The following is a 10,929-nucleotide window of genomic DNA, read 5'->3' as shown; positions in this document are numbered from 1 at the left end:
TAGTGCCTTGAGGTCTATGTAGTTCTGACTCATTTTGGCACAGAAGCCGATGTCCCATTGGCCCTTGAGGCCTCTGCCTGTTTCCCAACCACTCACGGAGGATCTGCTCTCACAGCCACAAGGTTCACCACTCAGTGAACTCAGTGCCTAGGGGTCAAGGGGCCAGGCCACAGCCTCTGCAGCTGACAGTTATGCTTACAGATCATACTCAAAGCTGTTTATGGTAAGTGTTTACCTGTGTCCTGCCCCTGGAACATTATTTACAGCCTATTATTCTGAAACTACAACACACAGGACAATTAACATCAATGACAGGAAGCTTCAAATAGTTAAGTCACAGCAAAGGGAGAAAATATTCCTCATTGCATGACAAAAACAGTTTCTTGAATTCACAACGACATTTACCTCCAGCCCATAAAAGGTGCGCATACAGTATAGCAAAGCTTTCAAACTTTTAAACAAGCTACGGTGAAAAGCTAATTATCTTTTAAAGAGGGACAGCAACAACAAAGTGACCCATTGCAAATCTTGTCAAGGCTTTTTGAAGAGCGCCCTCGTAACGCCTGCTGACCCGGGGGTAGAGTAAACATTCCATTTGGCCTTCATGACTTGCCAGTAATTACCCAGACTGCCCCGAGGCCTTGCTTGCTGCCTGGCTGGCTAACTGGCTGGCTGATTTTACTAGCTAACAGACATACAAAGAAACATGCATGCATTTCCTAACAGGTTTACCCCACATTAACGAATCGAAGTGCATTCACAAGGGGCTTGTAAACTCACCTTCATAAAAGTCAGACTCAAAGCAGAGGGATTCTTTCTAATGGAAAGCAGCTTATAGGTGTTTTAATGGATGTGTTCAGCTTTTTCCAGTCGTGTCAAATATCCACATGTTGTTGCTTATGAAATGCAACCTATGCAGATTTATCAACTCAGTGCATTGCAGTATTGGTTGTTGGCGCTTTTGTGCCTCTTTGCATACATTTATTAAGGTGTGTTGACTGCTGAAGGCTGCTCTCGGTTGCAGTAGTCGTTACTGTCTGCCAGCCACTGGATTGATGCACTGACGACTGTGTCTGCCCGTGTGCACACACACACACACACACACACACACACACACACACACACACACACACACACACACACACACACACACACGTCTGATTGTCCCCTCTCTGGCTCCACTCCCTCATTATCTGTATAATTGAATGTCTGAGACCTTTAGCTCAGCAGCCAAGCCAAGTCTCCACAATGCAGACAAACATCCCAGCCATGATAATTCACCTCTGGGATATGAGTATGTTTGTCTGACTTCAATGACTTAGTTAAGATGTCGATCCTGTTCTGATGTTCATTAAATTTGGTGGAAAACTTACAATAAGGAGTCTCATATGGAGTACTGAGAATCAAGTCTGTCAATTCAAATTTGCTTTGACATGACTGTAATTAAGTAAGGTTTTGCCAAAACATGTTGTGCCAGGTTTACAAAGTATAATCATTCAGATTTTTTAAGACTCTCTCACTCTCCCTATTTCTCTCTCACACATATACACACAAAGACACACTCTCTTCTTTGCCTTTAGCTGCATGTATGGTGATGCTTCTACGTGTCTGTGTACAAGACTGTGACTCCCCTCGAGCAGGTGATTCACAATGGGGGATTGAAACAAAGGTTGAATTAACCTGAATAGACAATGCTGAAAGTGTCTGGGCAGCCAAATTAAAATGCAGAGGAATTCAGTTTTTGGCAAAGAGCGGCTGTACAAAAAGAAATTCCTCATGAATTTGCATAATTTGCAAATCTAATGTCAGTGAATTAATGTAATGACAATTACTGCAGCACAAAACGTTGCAAAAGGTAAATGAACAAATGAAGAAACTGAAAAAAGAAAACAAAGTTATAATCAAAACCTTTCAATTAAATGCCACTTGAGACTCCATTACAATAACAATGTCCCTCTCACACAAACTTTTCCTTCAAATATAAGTTGTCACAGCAGCCAGTTCAGCCAATCTGAGTGACCCGATATTCAGCCAAAATGGTAAATGGAAGTGTTGTTAGCTTGATGGATGTGCTTTTCCTGAGAACCAGCACTCGTCTTAACATAAAACCATACATCATATTTAATTGGCTGGGGTAGACTGGAACTTGTGATAATTAAAATGTAAAGTCCTGGCAAATGAGTTGCTACTGCAGCAAAGCCCCACAATCCTGTTACCTTAAGTTCCATTAGTGGTTTACTAATAAACTAAGCATGTGTGAGCCTTTAAGTATTTTAAGTATCTGTAGAGGATCTGGAAAAATGTCTGGCTGATAAAAAAGAAAGAGAAAAAAGAAAAGAAAAATCAATACCAGCTGTGGAGGGAAACAAAGCAATTCAAGTTTAATTCCTTGTATGTTTTGCATTAAAAGGTTTGTTTAAAACTTGAAAATCAGCTTAAAAACTCTTCAGAATAAATGTCATAGCACAAAGCCATGTTACCACGTGTTGTAGCAAGTGGTTTAAAGGGACTAGGGGAGACTGCTGAGCTGAATGCAGGTACTGTTCACGCAAGGCCCTCTCTGAATACATGTTTACTCAACCAGTCACATGTCCAAATCTAAGCAGAAAAAAAAGTCATATTACCGTTTTCCAGACAGATTAACCTTGAGATTCAGGTTAACAGCCCTCCAGCGCAGGAAATTCTTGTTTCACATGCTATGAGGGACTCTTGTTTCTGCATTAGCCACAATATGAATTTTTATCTGTGCTGTAACGACCTCTGCAAATGTAATCTATAAATTTAAGAGATATGAAAAGAAATCAGCCGTTTAAGTCTTATAGATGGAAGAGTTTCTATGGTGTTTGGCAACATGTCAGACAGTTTCAATGTATGGTTTTATATATGGTTGAAATACTGAACCAAATACATACATTTACAAACCTTTTTAATGGAATAGCAATGAAAAAAAATCAACTTCACATAGCCTGTTTAAAAGGTTAAACATAACTGCGTAAATCACATCCATGTTCTGGTACAAAATTGAGAAGACATGCAAAGAATAAAGTAAATATTTGCTATGATTGGTTGTGCCACATTAGGAGGGTTTGACCATAAAGCTTGTGAAGAAAGTCTGATAGGGTGGATTTTCCATGCTTGTGTGCACCCAGAGTCTGTGTAAATAAAGGGAAAGGGCTAGTATGGCTCTCTCAAGGCTTTGCGCTCTCTGCTCCGACCTTATAAGGAGGCTTGCTGATCAACAGAGCAGTCGCTGGGACATTTGATCCACAGAGACAAATGGAGAGCACTTGCATTGGAAACAGTGGGCAGGCAGTCTGGGGGAGGGGGAGCTATCATGGTTAACCCTCCTGAAGATATCGCTGACATTTCTTAAGGCGCTTTCCAGTAAGTTTAGTCTAAATGCATGGATGGGTGACTGTATCTGGAAGAAAACATTTTTATTATATAGAGTCATCAATGAAGATATAAATTATTTCACTGTTGATGTTATAAAGAAAATTCAGTGAAAATATAAATGAAAATCTCTAATCTTTCTCAGCGGACTTTGTAACATGCAGGATCAGCTTACTTTGCCTCACAGGCAACAGGCACTGATTCACTGAAGGCTGAAAGCTGCTGGGAGGTGCTGCCAATCTCACCGAGACGTCAAGATCAAAGAGATGAACATGTTGATTCCCAAGAGCTGTTGACAGCAGAACTGACTTCCAGGTCAGGATGGGTAAGGATCATCCACAGGGTCCAGACCTTTGCGGTAACCATCAGGAAAACAGCTGGTCCTGGGCTGTCCTTCCACCCATCCTCCGTCACTCATCCTGCTTAGCAAGAGCTGAGTCAACTACATGACACTCCCCTTACCGCCAACCACAACCCCAGACAGTTTACTGTTATCTCAATCTTACACAATCAATGGGAGCTTTGACAGTCTTAGATGATTGTAGGGTGACTGTGAAAGCCTACGTGAGGGATTTCTCAGGACATCTGTTTGTGAGAAATCCTCCTGTTGGTGGTATTTTCTTGGCCGTATGTTGAACCTGAGCGAGTGACAGTGAGAAGTCTGATCATGCAGGTGTATGTGGGGTCTCAGGTGGCACAATGGATGTGAAACAGCGAGAAAAGTCAAGCAAGACGTGTAGGGGGTAAAGGAAGGGAAGACCACCAATTGCACAGCAGTGAAGCGAAACATTACACATTAGCTCTGTTGGTTCACCCATCGGCCTAAAGTTGAATTGAGGGATTCAGCTCGGGGACCCAGCAACCTTATCAGTGAGTGTGTGTTTTGCTCACTGATCACTCAGTGGAGCCCCTGCAGGTTCCACATCATATAAGCCCAAGGGGGTGAATACCTGTGATGCAGAAACGCTGTTGAGACATGGTGTTAAGTGAATGACAGTGCTGTGGTGCAGCTGTGTGGCTGGCAGGGCTGGGATGTAGAGGCAGGTGTGAGGACCAGACCACCTACAGTCCGAGCTGAGAGGACACACTGTTGAATATTCCCCTTTCAGTCCCTCATAAACAGTGCAGGTGTACCAACACATAGCAGTCAGCTCATCCATGTGTCATTTGTCCCGACTCATTCTGCCTCTCTCTCGCTCTCTGTCTCTACATATCTCTATTTAACCCTCAGTAACTGGCTTGTTGCCAGAATGTAAATGATTAATGAGGCCCTATGATTGTCTCCAGGTACAGTATATTGGTACAGAGCATTGTTTCCTAACTCTTTTGGCTTGTGACCCCTTATGCTGCATTCATGTCATATTTAGACCATAATTATGAGCATCAACTTGCTAGTTGGAGATATTGGGGATTTGACAGTTACAATATTTCCCACTTTATAGGAAGAAGAAGACTCAAAATCTAAATAAAATCCAATATTTAAAAAGGGACTATATGCCGCTTATTTGTATCTGGTTTCACTTGTTAACAAATGGCAAGAAATACACAACACAACAAAATGACCTAATTTAGGCTATTTATTTTCTATTGGTGTGCCTTCAAGGCTAGCAGTGGGGTAATCACCTTGGAATAAACTCCCAAGTTGGAATAACAGGAGGTTTTCCTGTGTTTTCCATTTTGCTGATATTGTGTGAATGCAGAATTAAAACAAAGCCACGTCTACTTCCAACCCCTCGTGATGACATGTTTACTGGTTATGGCCAGTTCAACCAAAAATAATTTTTTAGAGGCCTGAAGAGGTAAAATGATCCAGTAATTCACAAGAAAAAAAGTCTGAAAAAATAAACATACATTTGTGTAGCAGAAAAATGTTGTTTTCTGCTTTCCTGTCCTGTTAACCATCTCGTGACCCCTCGTGAAGATTTATCCTGCAACCCTTTGTTGGGGGCCCGACCCACAGGTTGGGAACCACCAGTGAAGAAAACATATTACTGCAGGGAAATGACAAGATCATTATATTACATTTTTTTTGGTTGTGATCAAGTCTCTGACAGCAGTTTACATGATAATGACTTTAAAAAGTAAAAGTTGATATTTGAATTAATGTAAGTGCAACAGGCTCAAAATAAGGTCACTCAAACAGAGCTGAATACTGGAAAAACAAAGCCGTGCAAAGAATTGTTGATGGTTTCAAAGTGTTTTGTAATCTTCACAAACATTCATACCTGGGGATGTTTTCCCTTTTGGCCACTTCATATTACAATTACATTGTGCCTGAATACCCTGGAATAAAATCAGGATTCACATCTTTAAAAGAAGAAAACAAAATCTTTTGCAGACACGTGTCTTTATAATAATGTATAAAGACAGTGTCTTGGTTATTTTATTAATTTACATTAGAAGGTGTAATGATAAATACTGATCTACTTATTTATATCCAGTGAATGTTACAAAGTGTAGGACTTTGATACTGGAGACCAGAGTCTGCATCCTGAGTGTTGGATGTGGTTTGGCAAGAAAAGCACTTTGGTTAAGTTTAGGGAAAGATTGTGATTTTGGTTTATAAAGTAAGTTTGACTTTTCCAATATACAGTATAAGTGCTTTGAGTGTCTGAACATAATCATAAAAAACATGAATCATGCTATAGTTGCTATGAGGGGATATTGTAATGCAAGAGCCAATATTGTAGAGAAAAAAAAAGAAATGCATCGTCACTGAACGTTTTGCAAATATTTTAGGTATGAACATCTTGTGGCTTAGGAGATTTGCTGATTAGTGTTTTTCCCTCATGAGAAATCAGAATCAGAAACAAGTTTATTGCCAAGTATGTTATCACATAGAAGGAATTTGCCTCTGTGCTTAACAATCAAAATATACAACATAGCATAAAAATTGTATCATTATGTTGATTAAAATGTAATTCAGGTGGAACAATAAACAACAATGAATTATTCTGCCTTGTAAGTTTTAGACTCATTCATAGATGAGAAAATAATTTGATGATTTATTTCCAGTGAAAAGTCCTGTTCTGCCCTGAAGTCGTGATTTCCACAGCAAGAGGCTCCTCGGCAAAGAGGGAGCAGACGCACTGCTCAAGGGCTCCTCATTCATCTCGTCATCCCAAGGACACTGACAGCTGGCCTTCGTGACGGGACAATGAGTCCGAGAAGAGCTCCAGCAGAGAGACGCTGGCCAAGGGCCCTTTCTGCTCCAGAATGAGACGCTCTCTCTGAAGGGGTTAAAGTCTTAATCCTCCTCTATTCTCTATGGCATAAGGATTAGCCAGACAAAGTTAATATGCACACCTTCAGGTTAGGGACTAGAGGAAGATCCCTGCTCTGTGGCTGCTAAGCCTGTCGCTGTTTGCAAACAACATGCGGCCTTCACGGCCCTCATTGGCTGTAGCCGGTACAAGAGGCCATTTTGACCAGAGGGTGACCACCCCTATTTCAAAGCCCTTTTTGTAGAAAGAACAGATTGTTTGACTTGTCCCTCTGCACTTTATGCGTATGCATTTTGTCACCATTTAACCCCTGAGCTAGGTCATGATTGAGATAGAACTTGCATTCATTCACCATGAAAATATTGTAAGAGTTATGTAAACAAGTGCATAAATAGAGCAATTTCACAGCTCACACTGCTGACCCTCAAAAGGGTTTTGTTTGCCGCTGCTCAGCAGTATATAAATATTCAATTGCCTGTTAGCCACGGCTGCTGCTAATCCTCAGCAGAAGTCACTGCCAAGTTGGAACATATTTGAGGGCAGCTGGATAATAAATCATAAGAACTCAAACACAGAAATATACCAAAGAGCTTGCTGTTTACGCCTTTTGTTCTGGAGCGATGATAGTTGTGACAGTGGGCTCGTGAGACAGGACAAAACCTACCAAGAACTTCAGGCTCTATTATGGATTGTCCATGCTCTGAAGCAAGCAAGATGAAAGAAGAGCACCACTCATGGCACAACAACAACTTATTCACAAGCAAATTTGCTGTTGTGAATAATGTTCACATGATGTTTTAAGTTTAAAAATATTTCTATAAATGAGTTGTTTAGTTTATCACCATGATTGCCTGGTGTAGGCATCAGTGCTGCACTGTTTATAAGACATGTGAAAGAAGCAACCACAACTTACGTAAATGTCCACAATGGTCGTAAAGAGCTTTACATCTGAACATCTTTAATCAAAAGATCTAATCAGAGAGGTGAAAAATTATTAACATTCTCAAACACTAAAAGGAAAATTGCGTGCTGACTGCTCTTACTTTTACTTTTTACAGTATGATAATTCACTCAAACTGTTTATTGGCTTAAGCGAGTGGATACTGGTATGTTGTGTAAGTGAAAACAGGTGTCCAGTGCTGTGGCTGGTATGGAGACATACACTGTCTACAGTATGTCTGTATCTATACATGTGGTGTATTTCTCATGTCTATCTATCCATCTCTCAATTTATCTCTCTATTATTGTATTGGATCATTATTACACTGCTGTTCACATGCTCCTTACTTATTTCCTTAAATACAAGTTTTGGAAATTTGTTTTACAATCCACAATCTTAACCAGAAGTATTGTAGGTATCATGGGAGATATCAAAAATTATGTTTACAATAACCAAATGTGGTTTATGGGACAAAGATAGACCACATATTCCACAGAGAAACACTGTGGCGACACTCAGAATATTGTGGCATATTTGTGTGGCATTCAGAGTCATAAATTGGTGCCTGTGCTCACACCACCGCTGTCAATCATGTCGGATGGCCAATGAGTGAGCATGTGTTTGCTGAAGCACTGTTTGCCACAATAACACATTTACACTGTGGAAAAGATACTCCTGACTCCTGTCCTGAAAGACACTAAAAGATTTTTGATTGTTCAGTATTTTTACTGAGTCAGATAATTGAATGCAGTAAAGACACTTTCAAACTTTATTTATAAATGAAAAGGTTTGGATGAATGTTGCCTATCAGCACTGCTTTGTCCCTCATTCATACAGTTACAAACATTTCCATCTGGGAGTTGCCTGGTACAACTGAATCCTTCTCTGTTGTCCAATAAGCAGCTCTGCTAAAGCAGGTGAAACTAACACACTGGCACTCACTTATAATATTTATATGTAATAAAACATGTATACTGTATGTGTAACTTTACACGTCTTTAAACACCACTGCGTTGTAAACTTGTAGCCACAGCCACGTATGGAGCAAGGAAGTGTCTAAAAGAGTAGACCACCGACATAGCATTGCAATCCTATAACACTGTGGGACTCACAATGGACAAAAAAACAGATCAGAGATATTGTCTTTTTTATTCCATGCATTCGTCTTCCTTGTCAAAACCTGGTGCTTACCTGATTACCCACAACGCAACTCCATCGCAGACAATTCACTCAGACATTCAGGTGTGTTGTCACTTGAAGAGCTGAGGAGTGGCTACAGAGGTCTTGTAAGCTCACATCTTTCTCAGTACCAATTGTTCAGCAAAAAAAAAGGTTAAAAAAAGATTATATGCTCAAGAAAGTCCACAACCAACTCAACCACTAGTAAAGCTCAGCACCTGACTTTATCAGGATATCCTACAGAGCCCCCTAAAAGTCATGGTGAGAATTTTTTTGACGACTTCTTTTGCTTTACCTCGCAAAACCTTTCTTCTTCCATTCCTTCTGAGCCATATGTCTCTTTGTAATGGAAGTTAGAGTGGAGATTAGTTAATGCATTTAGCATTGTTTATAGACACCTCACCTTATATGATTATATGATATCCATTGTAAAGAAGTTATTAGATAGAACATTATCAAACTTCTGGGTAGGAGCTGTATGTATAAGGAATATCAAATATGCTCCACACTTATAGCCACAGATCTTATACCAAAACCTATTTCAGAATTAAAGGTTACTTTAATTTGTTGTGTGCAAAGAACAGAGGACCTTTTTTCAAAAACACAAAAAGCTTTCCAATTTGCGTTGGTCTGCATTTCTAATATATCTCTGCAAGTGGTTCAATGCTGTCTGCTTTTTCTGTGACAGAACCACAGACTCTGTTTGCAGTTTCAGTTGCCTTCTTGTTTGTTACTTTTTTTGACTCATACAAATACAGCACATTAGCTTTATGAAGTAGATCATAAATCTGTAATATACATCTGTAATTCTGCCTCTGGAGACGTCTCCTTTTCCTCAGTGAAATCTCTCTGGGGTAAAGTAAAAGTACAGAGTACAGATACAGTAACTGTTCATGAATGAATAAACGAATAAACAATAAAACAAACAAAACAAACTAACAAATAAAATAAAAAGAAATTATATTCAAAAGTCAATAAAACAAATGCAAGTAAATAGTTAAAGACTAACATAGACTAATAAAGACTAATAGTTATTGGAAAGCTGCAGTAAAAAATAACGTTTTAAGCCCTGATTTAAATGAGCTGACGGTTTCAGTTAGGAAGCTTGTTCCACAGGTGGGGAACATAGAAACTAAAAGTTGCTTCACCTTAGTTGGTTTTGATCCTGGGAACACTGAGTAACTCTGTCTCGGATGTAACGTACAAGTAAATCCGATGTATTTAGGCTCGAGACCATTTAGTGCTTTGTAAACAAGTAATAGGATTTTAAAATCTATCCTTTGACACACAGGAAGCCAGTGCAGTGATTTAAGGACAGGTGTAATATGCTCCACTTTCTTGGTGTTAGTGTTAGCATTCTGGATGAGCTGCAGCTGTCTCATTGATTTTTTACTGAGTTACTGAATAGTCTAGCCAGCTGAAAATAGTTTTTCTGTATCTTGTTTATCCAGAAATTCTGGCTATGTTTTTAAGGTGGTAGTTGGTGACTGAAATTTAAGCCCAAATCCAAAACTACACCAAGATTTCTAGATTTTGATGTCATGGATTCAAGTGAGCACTGACTTTTAATCTCTCATATTTGAGGCCAAAGACAATAAATTAAATGTTTTCTGTGTTCAGTTGTAGAAAGTTCTGGCACATCCTCTCATTGATATGTTCAATACACTTACTCAGCAAGTGTAAGGGACTGTAGTCCAGTGGTGACACTTTTATGTAGAGTTGTGTGTCATCTGCATAAGTATGGTAGGAGATGTTATAGTGTTCTATAATCTTAGCAAGGGGGAGCATGTAGATATTGAATAGAAGTGGCCAGAGAATGGACCCTTGAGGAACTCCACATGTGGCTTTGTTCGCTTTGATTCATAATTACCAACTGACACGAATTAGTCCCTATCTTGTAAATATGATTTGAACCAATTTAGCTCAGTGGCAGAGAGTCCCACCCATTTTTCTAATCTGTCGAGAAGTATGTTATGGTCAACCGTGTCAAATGCAGCACTGAGGTCCAGTAATACCAAGATCGAGATTTTTGATGTGTCACTGCTCAGATGAATGTCGTTCAGTCTCAGTGCTGTGAAGTTGTTGAAATCCAGACTGGAAAGCATTAAAAAATTGTTTTGCACCAGGAAAGGGTTAAATTGCTGAAAAACAACCTTTTCAATGATCTTTCCTAAAAAAGGTAGGTTTGATATG

This window comes from Siniperca chuatsi, linkage group LG4 (assembly GCF_020085105.1).
Source record: "Siniperca chuatsi isolate FFG_IHB_CAS linkage group LG4, ASM2008510v1, whole genome shotgun sequence".
In the NCBI taxonomy this organism is placed as follows: Eukaryota; Metazoa; Chordata; class Actinopteri; order Centrarchiformes; family Sinipercidae; genus Siniperca; species Siniperca chuatsi.
The sequence above is the reverse complement of the archived record's forward strand: the minus strand, read 5'-3'. Positions refer to the sequence as shown.